Here is a 17,659-nt window from a genome sequence, read left to right as displayed (position 1 = left end):
GACATTAAGTATTTAGGATATGATTATTATGAGATTACATTAGAAAACACAAGTAAACCATGGCATATTTTATCATGGAAGAAAACTATTGTATATGCTTTTAGTTTTTACAGACATTTACAGCAGCTGCTTAAATAAACTGTACACTAAATATGCGGGTGTACTGTACATATTCACAATACGATTTCCTGAGTCTAAACTAAATCCATTACTGTTCAGAAACACACTCTGCACTGTAAGGGTTTAATGGTGTCATTAAAGATACAGGTTAATTTGGCACCTGTCCACCACAAATAACTTTCAGGTGCATTGGTTTTCTCCATTATGACAGGTATTTATGTTAACAAGCTGTGTAAGGCACTCTGGGATATACTGAAGACTACAGATATTAATCGAGCTGAATACTTTCAAATAACAGCCACAGTCCTTCAACAGCTTGAACCACAGGCATAAGTCTGGTATACATAACACACAGTCACTGACAAATTAAGCAGCAATTCAAATGGATTATAGTTTAGACGTGATGGCAAAACAATTATCCAGAATATACATGTTCTCTAACTGATGAGCACAAGTCATATGCCAAAGTAGTTGTGAACATGGTATATGATTATATTATTAAGGCTTTCTTGGAACTCTGGTGTTACAATTCAATGTAGTTACACATATCTTCTTTCCATATCGGCTATTGTCATATATCAGTAATTAAACTAAAAATGTAAGTGCATGCTGGTGTATATATGGTCCCAGCTATTACTACATGGGGTGAGATGGGGGAGTGAGCATCCTTAAGTTTGTGCATCCTTTGGCACAAGAACCTTTACTGTCAAACAGCACTTACATGCACATTTTCATTTCCAAATAAGTTCAGTGCACGGGATGCCTTCCCTGTTTACTTGAATGTCAGCAAACTTCCATTAGGGCCACGTACTAGTCAAACAGGAAAATTGGTATTGTCCACTCATTGGAGTCCATGGTTTCCTTTGCTAGCTTCCCAAGAATTAGCTGTATATGGCATGTGAAATAATGGCAGTGCTTAAAACATGCAGCTGATGGGTTGGATGAATCTCTGCATTGGTGAAACATCACAAAACAAGATATGATGACAGTGGTGCAGAATACTATTCTAGCATGACAGGCAAGTACTAGCTCTACTCTTTAGAACTGGCTTCCTATTAAACAGTGTAATTCTACGCATGCTTATTTGGAAGTAAGTTGCACTGTGTTCGATGTGTTTACTCCCTAGTAAGTGTGTACTATTGCAGCCTAAATTGCCTTCATATAGAATATGTTCTAGAAGGTTTGCTGTGCATACAGCTCCTCCCAAGTGATGGCTTCACTATTAATTTAAACGGAGCATATCTTTTTGTGCATGCAAGAGACCAGTGTGCACATCAAGAGCACTCTTAGTACTCTAGATTGGGCAACGGTAAATTCAAGGTAGGCACCCCATCTTATTGGAGACAACTCTAGCAAAATTATATACAAATCTGTTTTTACTACTTTTAATCTCACAATAAACATAGCAGACCCATATAAATGCTAGAGAATTACATTGGAGAAATGGAGCATATTATTCCTTGTTAGTGCATTACCAAAGGAACAGTGAATTTAAGACATAATCCTAGGTACAACTCCTTAGAAGTTTGTTCCAATGAAATCCATGGGATCTCCTTCCACCTTATGGACAGATACAAAAACATGAACACAAGAGCAGCTTCCAGAGCAGCATGGGAAGTTGGGGTTAGAAAATGAAATGTGTAATACACCAGGTAGTTTATGGAAGTACTTTCAGTGTACTCTACTCAGCTCCTTGGATTCTGGCCATTTACTCTAATCACAAGTTCCATGTTGATCTGTAGGACTGGAGATAAAACATGCAGCAGAGATGACCAGGGAAGCAATTCTGAAAGAATCAAATGAGCACTATGACATTGTCTTGTGTGAGTCTCTTTGGGGAAACTTGCATGTTCCTTCAGTTCATCCAATGATTAGCATTACTAAAGGAGGTGGCAGGGTAGTGCAGCAAAATATACTCCCAGCCCTGGGTCACTCTCTGAGGAATAATGTAGCTACAGAGGTTGCAGAATTCAGCTTTACCTGTATTTGAGATGTCTTAGATTTAGTGGAGAGGCCATTTCCTGTATTCTACATATAGCTAATGGAGACCAGAGACAGGGCCTTTTCTATGGCCGCAGCTACATTTCCTGAGCATTAGGGAAGATTCTTCTATGCAGGCAGCCTTTTGCTATACTGGCTTAGATAAGGGTCTGTGCTGAGCACAGTTGTTGTTTCAAAAAAGCATGGCTTTTTTTGCGTATTTGTGTTGTATTTCTTTGATATTTCTTTGTGATTTTAATTCACATAAGCCGTCTTGAGTGGGATGAAAGCCTCAGAAATGTGGGGTAGAAATCTTAGCAATGAACGAATCAAGTGGATGGGGTGCAGTTTAATGTTCTATATAGCTTACTATGGTGATGACTCATTTTGGTATGTATGCCACAAGTTAAGTTCAAAGGAAGGGATGGTGACATTCTTTAATGGGCATCATGCTTCTGGAAGCTAATGCTATGTCACTATAACCCATTTGAAGCACTCTGCTGCTCATACAGCATGCCTTAGGATGGAGTAACTAGCTTGATAAGATGCATATTTACTCAAAAGTAGGTTCTGAAGATTTAGCAGGGCTTATTCCTAGTTAAACTGTAGAGAATTTCAATCTAAATGTCATGGCAAGCAATGTCTGAGCTTCATTTTGCTTCCCTTATTAAGGAAGTTCAGCTCAACATTTGCATGCACTATCATACAGACACTGGAGTTTTCCAGAATTTTATGTTATCACCATCAGCAATGTGAGTAAAGTGATACTCATCATCAAGACTAAATTATTATGTTTAGAGTCAGTGAAAGAAAACCTCTTCTGTCTGTGTATGTGTGAATGCAATGCAATACATCTGAGTAACAGAAATCTAAATCACATTCATTGTTTGTACAAAATATCTGTTTCCATATAAACAATAGCATATTTATACACCATCACTTATTTACATGCTTCTCTGTCCTGTACAGATAAACTTGTGTTCATGAGGAAGAAGAAAGAGAGAATGAAAGTGGAAATTGGCAATTCTGGGGCCATGAAATGGATATATAAACATATACATATAATGCAGAAACATGGCTGAAAAAGAAATGTATTCCAGCCAGTTTCCAAATACACTTGTCTTTACATTCTCAAATCTTATCAAGTGCATGCTGTATATCCAGGCCACTAGCAGCATCTTAATCCCTAAGTACAGCCAGGCATTTAATTTAAGGCATTTTGAAAGATGCCTGCATTGTACATTCTGTCACACTTCCATGTGATTTGATCAATGCCCACTCTTGCCTCTAACCGAGATGGTAAAGAAGATGCATATGGGGCTGCCCCAGAAGCAGGGATCTCCCATTCATTTAAAGATAAGGAGAACACTCAGTTAAGGTAACACACATGAAGTTCCTTTGCCTTTGAAGAAAACAAAAACCCAAATGTGCACATGGAGCTGTGTGCATGCATTTGAAGCTCTTCCTTGTTGCAAGAGGGCAAATGCTTGTAATCCAGTAGAATGAATACTGCATGCACAAAGCAGTCAGTGCACACGGATTGGTTTAAATCCCCATTATTATATATTTTTTAAGCACCTTATCTGAAGGTAGAAGTGTGGGCCCTGCTGGAATTAGCAGAAAAGTAGTTAGTTGTTATGGAGAAAAAACTGAGTGTAGCTCAGGGATAGCAGCAACCATGGGCATAACCCATGCCAATGTATTTTGATAGGAGAGTTAGGCATGTGCTTACCATATTGGCCTGAATAGAAGCCTCACTTTCCCCCCAAATTCTGACCATGAAAGTTAAAGCGCGGCTTAAATTCATGACCTTACAAAAATTGGCTTTTACGATATCGCTGCTGAAGCAGACATACGGTAAAATGGAATGGGGCGTGAGTGCCTGCAGAATTTTAAGGGAGCAGCTTATATTCGGGTATTGTCTTTTTCTCTCTCCTCCCCTCCCCAAATTTTAAAGATGTGGCTTATATTCGGGTATGGCTTATATTTGGGCCAATACGGTAAATATCTCACTCAATGAAAAGAAATGGTTGTTAAGGCTGCAGGTCTACGCACACTTCCTACTAGAGCATACGTCCTACTAAGTTAAGCACTTACATCACTAGGCAGAAGTGTTTAACTCAATGGGACTTCACACTCTCCTAGGTGTGCTTAGGAGGACTGTAGCCTTAAGTGTCATCTCTGAGTAAACATGCTTTGGCTCATGCTGCATAGGTGCTTAACTTCAGAAGGATCATGTGGTGTTCAGGAGCAAAAAGGTATTATGAGTATGAAAACACTAACTTCCTTTATATTTGTTTTCAACAAAATTTCCTGTTTGGGCACCGCTTTTTTCATAAAGATCTAGAGTATCTTCTAATGACCAGATGGTGGTACCAATATGTCCATTGAATAGGCTATATATTTCCCCCCCAATGTTTATTCTGTTTTTCTTCTGCCATTAATGCAATAATTTTCAGTGTAGTCTCCAAGATCAGTAGTGGATCACATACTGGATAAATGTCAATTTCTGGAGCAGTTGTTTTGAACAAAAACTGAAGCTAAATTTGATAACAGTAGCACACATTTTGGAAGTGTTCAGGGGCTACCAAAACTGGCAGCTTGTGGCCAGAATTTACTTTAAAAGGGGGGATCTTTAATTGGTGTTTCTGGGGATTTTGCATACTATATTTGATGAATCTCATTTGGGACCATGTTTTGCAGCATCACATCCTGGTCTGAATCTGAAAGAAAGTTCACACGCACACACACACACCAGAAAGGAAAAGGGAAAAAGAAGAAGACAGTAACTACAAAATGCTCATAGTATAATTTCTTCCTGCATGAATTGTGACGCACCAAGCCAAACACAGTCAGCCTGCCATTTATGGAAGCCTATCAAGAGCTTGATAAATGCCTGCTTTTTGCTATTTTTTGGGACTCAAAAAAGAGGAGGCTTGGTAGTCATAATATTTGTCTGGTGAACTATGTTGGACTTAGTGGACACCGATGTTTTGTTATGAAATTAACAAAGAAAAGGATGGAAACAAAGAGGAAATGCAACCACTGGCTAACATCTCTAATCTTACTACATCATAAAAGAAGTTCTACGGATGGACAAGTCAAAGGATGAGCCACTATCCTTCATTGTACTAGTGCAATGTGAGAAACCATTATTGCTGATTGTCCATATGGCCTGATTAAACACAAATCACAAGCCTTCCCCTCAGGTATCTATGTTATGATGTAACTGAGTTTATGGACAAGGAGAGTGCAGGGAATGATGCAGTTTTATATTAACAAGGCTGCACCACAACTGAGAAGCCAATCTTTTTTGTATCCATTAATCAAAAGATTTATAAATCTGAGAGGAAACCACAGTATGTGTCAATCAAATGGGGAAGGAAAGATGTAAGGCAACATCAAAATAGTGTTAGGTTCAGAAGTGACCAACCATAGGATGGAACCAAAGGGATGTTTAACAAGCCCAAGACATTTTGGTTTGCACATATGGTACCCAATTTCCACATATTTCCCCCTCCAGCTGCAACACCTCCACCTCCACCACTTCCCATTCTGTTCCTAAGGGTCCCCAACCATCAGGAGCTGCTTTTGAAAAGCACAGTTGAGTGCAATGGAAAAGAGGGGGTGGGGACCTCTGTTCCACAAGGGAAAATCCACTTGAGGTGACATCATCTCACTTATGATCAGCACCCAACAAACATATAAAAACATGAGAAAAATAAAAGAAAAAAATCAGTAAAAGAAAATCAGATGGGCCCACTGCCCACCTTCAGTTTAGTTATCAACCCAGAGGTCATCCTGCATGAACAGTAGAGTAGTGGCGAATTCAGAAGTGCAGGGTCCCTTCATGATAGTCATAGCCATGCCCCATCTCTGCCACACACACCTCACAACCATGCCTCCTCACAGACACACTGCCTTCTAAGGTTCTACAATAATCCTATAATTATACAACAATAATAATTAGGGATGCATTGCAACAATCAATTGTTGCAAGAGTTGCCTTTCAGCTAAAACTACTATTTTCTGTGTGCATACATGGGCCAATGATTTGGAGTGCGCCGATACCTTCTTCTGGAGTGATTTAATGGTCCATCAGACTTCTTTGATGGTCCATTGTATGTAGAAGAACTTGCCCACCACCCTCTTGAAACAGAAGCACCATGTGTATTCACTGTTGCTAAATGCTTAGCTTTGGAGCATACAGAACAATGCCTCCTCAACCATCTTCTTATGCACCTTTTCTAGAGTGATACTACAAGCCAGTCCTCAGTGACTTGTCTCCAACCAGTGCAAAGGGTGAGAAGACTTCTCAGTAGCTAAAGAGCTAAAAAAAAAGTAGCTAAAAATCTACTAAGAGATGGGGAGCCTTCTGCAGAAATAATAATAGGTTCTTTGACCTCCTATGATCCCAGACTACTACACCTTTGTGCATGTGTCTCACTGACTGCCTTTAACTGTGTTCCAGGGAGCCTTAGAAAACTATAAAAGCCTATAAAAGACCTCAGGATTCTCAACATTTTACAGTAACTAGGATCCTTTGGGGAATAGTAAAACTGATATTAAACCATTGAACTAGTGGTGATATACCCTGACATTTCTCCTATTTTTGCCTTACCCTACGGAGAGGGAAATTGATGAATATTCTGCAGCTGGCTTGGGGATCCCTAATGCATGCAACTACAGACATTCCTCTTTCTCTCTAGGGACAATGGTCAACCAACTGCCTCCTTCCATGCTATCCTTGTTGGAAATAGCACAGAGCACATGGAAAAGCATAAAGAAAAGGAATCAACCCTCTCTTGCACACATAATTTAGAAACAGATTACAACAGAACACATTCCTTTTCTTATCTTAGGAACGACAACACCCAGTACAAGGTGCAGAAAGCACTTGGCAAATGATGTACCCAGAATTTATACATGTAGGCTTCTATATGTGGATTTCTGGCTACATCAAAGCTTCTGTCAGTGACAATCAGTGTGGCTGTAAGGATGGAAGAAACTTGTCATCTGACTACAGCCAGGCAGCACTACTGATGATAATATAGAAGTCACATTTCAAGTTGCAAGCTTGAGCTATTGGGGCTCACTTCCAAGGTTCTCAGAGATGCTGGTTTGAAGCAGTATCACTGAGGACATGAAGTTCCTATATAATCTTCTCCTTTCATTTACATGAAATGAATGGAAAATCCAGGCTTACACATATATGCCTCAGCTTGCATGAGGACATAAATACTTTAGTTCTATCAATCAGCAGAGACCTTTTTTTGTATTTTAAAATACCCGACATTTTTTGCCCTCAGCCTTCCATAGTTTAAAATAAAAACTCTCTTTTTCAGAGTCAAACAAGCAGGAAAGTTTAAACTAAGAGCTGATTTATTTATTTTTTAAAGTAAGTACTGAAGTTAAAACTCAAATGGGTATGGAAAATGTAAACTGGTAAGTAATGTTTTAAAGAGTTGGTGTGATTATTGACAGACAAGTTAATATTATAAAGATGAATGCTAAAATAAGCAGTCAAATCAATCTATGATAGATAGATGATGATGATGATGATAGATAGATAGATAGATAGATATAGATATAGATATAGATATAGATATAGATATAGATATAGATATAGATATAGATATAGATATAGATATAGATATAGATATAGATATAGATATAGATGATAGATAGATAGATAGATAGATAGATAGATAGATAGATAGATATAGATAGATAGATATAGATAGATAGATAGATAGATAGATAGATGATAGATAGATAGATAGATAGATAGATAGATAGATATAGATAGATAGATAGATAGATAGATAGATAGATAGATAGATAGATGATAGATAGATAGATAGATAGATAGATAGATAGATAGATAGATAGATATAGATAGATATGATGACAGTTTGTTTAAACTCATCACTCTGATCTGAAAAGGTCCCATGATCTCGCCTTTAGTAGGAGGGTATGAGGATAATCATGAATGGATAAAACGATTTCCCATTTGACACTCAGCAGATGGTCCATCTGTCCTTGCAGTCAATTCTCAACTGGGCATTAGATATATAAGCCACCATATGGCTAGGAAACACAGACACTATGAGCATCAGAAATGGGTTACTTTTATAAATATGTTTTGGAGGGGGCAAAGGAAGAGGATAATTAACAATTTGTAATAGTCTACAATGTAATAATTGTCCCAAGTAGCGGACAACACAATATATGTGCAATCTTTCTTTTTAAAAGTTTTTAAATTTAAATCATTTCCCTCCAGTGATAGGAAGAAATGCATTTCCCCTTCACCATATTTATTTTGTAAGGATTTTTTCTAAACCTAGACAATAAGCATTATTGGGATTTCCCCATAAAAAAACAATTAGTTATGTAAACATTGGAACTGAGCAAAAATAGCAGCTTATTGCCAGAACACACGAACACACACACACACACACACACACACACACACACACACCTTATATTTTTCTAAATGAAAGCTATAGGAAGATGTGGGAGACAATGCTAACATTCCCAGAGTGAAAAAAATACTGAAGGAAATCAAAATTACATTAGAATTATTATTTGAAACATCAAAATAAGCAGTATACTGTATAGGAATAATCTGTCCTCAAATCTGTATAAGACAAAAAGGTTAATGCTGAGCATAATGCCTGGAGACCAGTTCTCAGTTCTGGGGAAAACCTACTATTTTAATGTGTGTTTGGTTCAGAAGAGATTGTAAGATTATTAACTTGAATTAATATAATCATTAACTATTATTTAGATCACACAAAAACAGGAGACACCATTACAGGCTTGTCAAATGATGTGGAAATGACTTGAAATTGCCTAAGAGACAACCCATCATTCAATGACAGAAGGGGGATCTGCTATGAACAAAAAGTAGCAAAGGCAGCAGACCTAGGCACAGACCACAAACTATACAGGGGATATTCTTGCAAGACTCAAATGCTACCAGAGTTTCAAGATCCTTGCCAGGACTTCTGTGTGGATGGAAATGCTTAATAATCTTACCCCGGAGGCTGCTCCTAGAGTGAGTGACACAGCTGGCTTTTAAGCCTCATCCTATTTCATTTCAGCCTCACCAAACTGAAGCACCACACATTTCTAGATTGAGTGTGCAGGACTAATCCTCTGGATGGTGATCCTGTTGAGGATAGATGCCTCCCTTAATCCAGAATTGGTAGCTAGACTGGTGACTGGGAGTGGCTGCTGAAACCATATAACACTGGTCCTGAAAGACCTACATCGGCTCCCAGTATGTTTCTGAGCACAATTCAAAGTGTTGGTGCTGATATTTAAAGCTCTAAATGGCATTGGCCCAGTATACCTGAAGGAGCGTCTCCACCCCCATCATTCAGCCTGGACACTGAGGTCCTCCTCCGAGGGTCTTCTGGCGGTTCTCTCACTGCAAGAAGTGAAGCTATAGGGAACCAGGCAGTGGGTCTTCTCGGTCGTGGTGCCCACCCTGCGGAACGCCCTCCCATCAGATGTCAAGGAAATAAACAACTAACTGACTTTTAGAAGACATCTGAAGGCAAACCTGTTTAGGAAAGTTTTTAATGTTTGATGTTTTATTGTGTTTTTAATATTCTGTTGGGAGCTGCCCAGAGTGGCTGGGGAAACCCAGCCAGATGGGTGAGGCATAAATAAATTATTATTATTATTATTATTATTATTATTATTATTATTATTATTATTATTCCTACAATTGTATCCATGGCCATTTCTTTTGTAATGGACAGGGTGAGGGCCACTATTTCTGAGAGGACTCGCATGCCAGCACCCTATCCCAGTTGCTAGGGCTGTAGGGTCCCAAGAGTCTGCTTTTCAGATGCCCTGGAGACTTTCCACAGTATTTCATCTCTCAAGGCACACTTTGTAGATAGATAGATAGATAGATAGATAGATAGATAGATAGATAGATAGATGATAGATGATAGATAGATGGTAGATAGATGGTAGATAGATAGATGATAGATAGATATAGATGATAGATAGATATAAAGTTGTCTGTGGTTCCTCCAGTTTTCAGTACACCACTTAGAGAAACTTATAACATATTAAATGGTATAGAAATTAAGTAATAATAATAATAATAATAATAAAAACCCACTGCACCACAAATTTTGACAAAAGTCATGCCTATGAGATAAAAGTAGCCATTTCTTATAGACACTGAGATGCTGAACCAAATATGACAATATCGGCTACTGTTTCTTAGAGATCCACAATAGTTTATTATGTCCTCCAGCCCAAAGTGGAGGCCAGCCAATCAGCTCCCACAGGAGGGTAGACGTTGCTCCTGGACTTGGTGCGAGTCCAGAATGGAGCATCCATTTTAGCAGTAGCAGGAAACTCAGATCAGGGAGCCACATAGAGCTCTCCATGCCTCTCTGCCAGCTCTTAGGACTCCCCCTCAGGCCACAACCCATCCTAAGCTTTCTAATGCCCTCTGCTAGTGCTTTTGCATGGCTGGAATGCGTCCTTGAACCATGATCATGCCTCTTGGGAATACCATGTTTTTGTGCTGGAGCAGTTCAACCAGTCAATGTTTGCTATGCAGGGGATATTAAGATTTATCACATCAGCTTTTCAAAAGTAGGAAACACTAGAACCAATGTGAAGTGGATGTTCTTGAATAAGGAGTTGTTGCTATCTTTTATGAGGCCATGATGTTGTAGGGCAGTAGGATTTTTACTTCAGATAAGGGCTCTTAGCTATCTGAAGTCAAATAGATGTCCCATCCAAGTGGATAGGGGTGTTTGAGAGCTCACTTAGTGTAGATGCTGCTGTGGATTATAGCTTCCAATCAGACCACTTCAGGATGTGCATGTATTCAATTGCGGTGCTCTTTGAAAGAGATGACTGAAGTGAGTGACAAAGGGCAGACCACATTTTTTTGCTATTGCCACTGTCATCTTTATGGGCTTGCACAGGAAATTAAGCCAGAGATAGATAAAGGCAACACACATTTCGAAATACAACTCCTTTGAGATTCCTAAATGAACAACAGACTAGTAAAAGTTCAGATGCAAAATGACGTGAGGGTCTGCAGCATCATTAAGCCTTAAGAAAATCAGATGCAGACAAGCTATAAAAGTATGGCTCATAAAAGAGCTGATGTACTGATGTCAGGAAGTAGTGAGTAAGGCTGCTGATTAAGCCTGCAAATGTATGAACTTAATCTCCTCTCTTTCCCTGCAATTCTAACGGTGAATGTATTTGGGAAGGATATGTTGACCCAAATGGGATATGGAATTATCTACTTCCTGGAAGATCAATTCCACGAGCAAATCTAAATTACATATTTAATATCTTATTGTCCTTAATCAGTTCCAGTCTGAATTCACCATTCCTAACCACTGGCAGGTCTATATAACAGGAGATGCTACACTAGGTAACCAGGGGAAGATTTGCTTGAATGCAAGTAGAATGCCATATGAAATTGGGGGTCTTGCTTTATTGACCAATCCCATTTCAAAAGCAGGCCAGAACACAGACTGGAACTGGTCCAGATAATGAAATGGATATGAAGTATACACCAGATATATCATATGTGATGCACACGCAGGATATATCATAAACACCTACTTTTGTGTGCAGAGGGTTGTTTTAGGCTTTGAAAATCAAATGAGACCATCATTGCACTTAATGAAATATTTAAATCACTTTCCCCATATCCGTCTGTCTAAACATGTCCAAGGATAACTGCATTTTTACAAGCTTATGCTATGAACCAATGCAGCTCATACTGCTGGAAACAAATTGGATCCCTACCCCAGAACAGTCACTGAAGTGGTTATCGCATGACTGCCCCCTGGACTTAATGCATAACAAAGTACTAATTACCACACAGAGCAGTCAGTTTGCATGATAAGGTGGTCCACACAGCCTTTTGGCATCCTCTTAACTATAAATGCTTGTAAGATGAAAGGACAAACAGCTATTAGAGGAAAAGTTCCATAGATGAACATGGAATTGGAGAAGTGGATAGATACCAGGTAGGAAAATTAAGAGTCTGACTTCAAGCTATTCAAGCTACACACTTTAAGGTTATAGCAGGAAATTCAGGTCGACAGACACTCTTCCCACAATTCACACTTTTGAATATGGGGTGGGGGGAGGAATACCCCAGTGGCATGAGTTAAGGGCAGGATGTCAGCTCAGATTTTCTGTTCTAATCCCTTTCCTCCTCTTGGGTGAATAAATACGTTTAATGTGATTGAAACCCTGTTCTCTCTGTGAGACCCTTTGATAGCAACTTTCAACTGAAAACTGTTCAGCTTTTTCAATTCCCCCTTTATGAGGATTCAGAAAACAGTTATAAATTCACCATAGTCTAAATTTATCATGCTGTCTAAGGCTCATTTTTGAACAGCTGACACAAGATAGAGGACTCTGCTTCTCAGAGCAATCAGCCCCTTTTATCAGCGCAGCCCACGACTTTGATACAAACCCAAATTGTTGAGCTTTTTGGTGGAAACATACCCCCAAAATAGAGATTTTAAGCTTTTTGAGCTGTTTTCACCTGCTTTTTCCATCACGTCTTACATCTGGGTTCCCCCTGACATTTTGCCAATTTGGCAAAAATCCCACCTGGTGTCATTTTGGACATGTCAGGAAAATTCCTGACATATGGCAGGCCTAGGAGAATGTGATGTCAAGTGTGGGGCAGTTGGCCATTGTTTAGGGAAAACCGACCTCGTAAGCCAAATTAAGATCCCTCATAGGTGAAATGAGACCCACTAGATGGAGATTCCCCACTGCTGGTATTGAGGGCTATCAAAAAAAGGGTATAAATTTGGAATTATGGCAAGTGATTACTACCATTCTACTTCGCAGCCCTGTGAATGCTTCCTAGGATGGCCATATGCCCTACTCTGCCATATCTTTGGAGGGCTGTCAGAGACTAATCCTATGTTTGAAAGGCTGTCTGTTCCAAGTCTGGTTTTTAAAGATGAAGCACCCTATGAAGGGAGTTGAAGGTGTCCATCAACAGTAAGCATCTCAACAGCTGACTGAAAAAGCACCTGACCACTGTTTTCCCCGCTATGGGGAAATATATTGCATTTCTAGGGTAATTACTGCTAGCCTTGCCGCTATACATGTAATTTAGCATATGCAAATTTTAAATAAATATGTGTCTTTCCTTGTTCTTTTTGGTGGTGGTTTGCCCCTGCTCTCTTTTTGGTGATGTATAAGTGGCCAATTAAATTCCATCCAGTGAACTTTCATGGCAGAGCAGATAAATCTTCTGCAGACATATCAAGAGTTCCACCCACAACATTGCACACATATGAATCGGGGAAGTAGGTCACTGCAGCAGTGCAGCCTACAGCAGTTCAAAAGCTACTTTATCATACACTGCGTTTAAGCCAAGCAAAGTTTTAGAGCACTGCTGGCCATTGCATATCAGCTGTACCTTTCATGTACACATTTCTACAACGTGGACATAAAAGAAACAAAGCATTCAAACAGAAAGGAAACTGGGATAGCCCAGGAAACAGATGGCTATGCAGGGAGCAAACCATGACCTCAGAAAATGTGGGTATCATTTTCATCACTTATTCTCCTAGGTTTGTGTCTAAGTAATTGGATTAGATCATTATAATCTGGATTTGAATGTACAAGCAGCACAAACACAATTTAGACAATTATGACTTAAGATGGCCTGACGAGAATTTCTGACGGGCACCTCATCAAATAACACTGTTGTTTGAACTTCATCTAGGACAATTTACACACTGCCTGGTCTTCATTGTTTATAATCAGGGCTTGCAAATGTATATCAGATGGATAATTTTTTAAATAAAAAAACAAAACCCTAAATCACACTGTTTGCATACCAGAACTAATCTCTAACATTTTTTGATTCCATAAAAAATAGATATGTATTTACAGTGAATGTGCCCCTTGGAAATTTAGTCTGGTTTTTTAAAATAACCTCATTTGCTATGCACACTGATTAAATATTCATTAATAATAAATAGAATTAAAGAGGCTTGCTGACAAATTATATTTCTCCCTGACTAGAACACGCACACACAAAAGAGACAGAACTGATTGGATTTTAAATGGCTTTCTATATTTCTTTCATGTTTAAACTTCAATGTTTATCAGGGGAAATGAACATTTTGACTAATCGTTCATCTCCCCACCCCTTGCCTGACCCAAAATGGGTCTAACAACTAAATGTAAATAGTTTGTATGTATATAAAATGTTTGCACTTACAGGCCACTAATTAACATTCTTGAAATGATTTTCTGCTGTAGAGAGATTCAAATCCCCATTGTCTTTTGCAGATCAGGGGTTTTTATTTGTAAACACACACACACACACCACCACCACCACCTTACCAGGGTCTATATTTGTAAAGGACGAAACTACACTAACATTCACCTAGCTGTGTTTATAATGACACAAAACCTGAAAAGAAAAAGGAAATAAAGGTAGGGTAAATCAGTCTACAGTACTAAAGGATACAGTGTATGTGCTCCTCTCTTGGTGGAGAGGAGCTCTACAGACAGGGTGGCACTTGTGCCTTAAGGGGAACTGGTGATGTGTTGCTGGCAACAGCTCTCGAAAGGAGGGTGTGCTCAGGATGATTGTGGGAGGCCTTGGATATAAAAAACAACTTGCCCTTGAAAATGGCAAAGCCATGCCAGCCTTGAAGCACAGTGATTTTCCATGCCACTGATGTCAATCAAAGGGAAAACAGGGGGGAGGAGAAACAAAACAGAAACAAAAAATAAATACAAACATTCTGCAAGAACCTTCTGCCCTGGGCTGGAGTGAGCTACCAGGATATAGGAAGCAGTAGTTCCTCCATCACAGGAATAAGCCCTTCTACCTTAGGATTGCTCAACAAGTCTTGGGGAGGGCGGGAATGCAATGTTATACATTCAGTCTGAGTTCAGACCTGGCTTCAGAACTGAATCAGCCTAGCAACTCAGTGGGGATGGGTATCAGAGGCACCAGGTGCTTGTGCTATGGGATTTCATAGGGATATCTGTAGGATAACTAGCCTCATATCACGAACAAGCTTAAATCTAAATAATGCATGAAGGGGTTAAAACCATAGAGAAAGCTGTCCTGCCAGACATAGCTCACCTGGGGAAGGACTAGGCAATCAAGCCTTTGTTCCCTTCTATCTGAGAAGTTCAATGTGTGAGGACGTCTGAGCTGGTTACTCCAAGCTCAGATTGCATGGTTCTAACAAGCCACTCTTCAATTCATATACTAATAATTTAGGAACTTCTGCTACTTTGGAACTAAGCCAATTTTTACAATGCAAACGTGTGATGTTGAAATCCACAGTTTTACCAGCCAATTAAATCTTGACCTCAGGCTTCTCCCGAGCTTTCTTTGTTATATCGCCTCTCCACTCATGAACCAACTATGTTCAAGGCCCTTCTCTTATTCCAGAGAGGTGCAGAGAATGGTGACCCAATAACTAGTCCTCTCAGGGCTCGCTGCCCAGTTGTGGAATGCTCTCCTCAGGGAAGCATCCCTGACACCTTTGCTGTTTGCTTTTAGGCGGTTAATTCTCTGCCTATTTTTAGTGGGGTGGGGTTGAAGTAGATTTGCTTTTTCATGCATATTATTGAGAACAGTTTATTCTTATTCCTGTTGTAGATCTTGTCACAGACAACAACCTTTCCTCATACAGGAGCGCATTCTTGCACTATTATGAAAGATGGACAGAATCCAGTTGGTGCTTTTGCACTCCTGGAGGAATTTGTTTACCCAGTACAGTAGTACCTCGGGTTACATACGCTTCAGGTTACATACGCTTCAGGTTAAAGACTCCGCTAACCCAGAAAGTCATGCTGGCCACATGACCCGGAAGCTGTACGCTGGCTCCCTCGGCCAATAAAGTGAGATGAGCGCCGCAACCCCAGAGTCGGTCACGACTGGACCTAATGGTCAGGGGTCCCTTTACCTTTACCTAACCCAGAAATAGTACCTTGGGTTAAGAACTTTGCTTCAGGATGAGAACAGAAATCGTGCTCCGGCAGCGGGAGGCCCCATCAGCTAAAGTGGTGCTTCAGGTTAAGAACCGTTTCAGGTTAAGAACGGATCTCCAGAACGAATTAACACAAGATACCACTGTAGAGGCATCTGCTAATGTAAGAGGTGAAAGAGGCAATTTTTGCTGACTGCTCTTTCCCAGTTACCTTCCACCCTGTACTGGAGAGTCCCTCAACTCCCCAGAGGCATTTTTCTTTTGGGGTGCATGTGGGGAATGACAGGACTAATGAGCAAAGTTTGCCTGCCCTTCTCTCCTGTTAGCAGATGCCTTCATTGAATCAATAGCTCTCCTGTTAGTGTAAGAGCACTTCTGTGGGTTCCATCCAATGACTACAAAGTTATTTGACTGATAAACAGTGAATATGTGAATTACAAATCACCTAGTGTGCTAAAACAGCCTGTATAAGATAAATAATGCAAACGCTGCTTGTAGTATTAATTTCCCAAAGAGAGTAAAGTTCAGTAACAATTCAGTAGGACTATGTGGACTAAATGAAAGAGAATGGATGCCACATGCTCCTATCTGAAAAATACATCCACCTGATCTTAATTACACATCACCCATTAAAAACATTATTCATGGAGAAGCTTGAGTCACCACAATGCTGATCAGCACCCTTTTTCCTTTTATTGTTCCCAGAAGCAACCGTGCTCCATCATTCTCTTAGCCCCTGCCATGTGCTTCTGTTTGAAAAACGGAACTTCCATCAAAGCAGGGTTTGTCTAATCAATGAACCTTGTCAAGAGTCGGGCAGGTTTATGTAGCAATCACAGGCTGGTCTTTTGGTACTTCTTGAAATGATAGGCTCTCTTGCCTGAAGACATTTCCCAAAGCCTTCCCAGCCTACAAACGCAAATGTGACCAACCGCTATAAGACAATGGCCTCTTGTTTGCTGGCCCCTCCCAGTGAATCGCTGGCAGATGGGAGCAATCAATTCTTTACCAATAAACGCTATCACTGCCTCAAACGCAACAGCTGTGAAGAAGCTTAACAGATGTAAGGGCTTTTTAAAATGGTAATTAAAGTGGTTAACCCTTATAGTCTAGGAAGATGCGACTGACTAGAAGCAAAGGGGTCTCAGAAGAACTTTACGGACTCAAAAAGCTCAGTAATAGTCACTGCTGAAAAGAGATTCATGTCATAGAATCATAGAACTGTAGAGTTAGAAGGGACCCCAAGGATCGTCTAGTCCAACCTCCTGAAATGCAGGAATATGCAGCTGTCCCGTAAGGGGATCAAACCTGCAACCTTGATGTTCTAACCAACTGAGTACCAAAAATATGGGTACATGTTTGTCCCAGGCAAATTTTGTGAACCACTGCATGGTCCTTTAAGTATGTTTGTTGCATAGGTATTTCTTGACTTTTTGGACATATACCAGTGAATGCTAACTGTCTCATTTAAGTGAGTGTCAACGTTCACATCTGTGAATTTTAAAGCTTTATTTTAAAAATGCATGTATACTATCCATACAGGAATATTGTGGGGTGAATAA

General features: G+C 39.8%; 1 protein-coding gene across 20 annotated transcripts in view; it reads right to left on the bottom strand.

Annotated features, from left to right (window-relative positions):
* Positions 1 to 901: 901 nt before the first annotated feature.
* The window catches only part of JAKMIP3 (Janus kinase and microtubule interacting protein 3), a 107,884-nt gene continuing 91,126 nt past the window's right edge, over positions 902 to 17,659 (bottom strand). For all 20 annotated transcript variants that reach the window (XM_081189476.1, XM_081189459.1, XM_081189460.1 and 17 more), the window contains one exon: positions 902 to 4,823. The gene's annotated coding sequence lies outside the window, so the exon portion shown is untranslated. The remainder of the gene's footprint in view (positions 4,824 to 17,659) is intronic.

Source organism: Podarcis bocagei (genome assembly GCF_964188305.1).
Source record: "Podarcis bocagei genome assembly, chromosome: 4".
Taxonomy (NCBI): domain Eukaryota; kingdom Metazoa; phylum Chordata; class Lepidosauria; order Squamata; family Lacertidae; genus Podarcis; species Podarcis bocagei.
The sequence above is the reverse complement of the archived record's forward strand: the minus strand, read 5'-3'. Positions and strand labels throughout refer to the sequence as shown.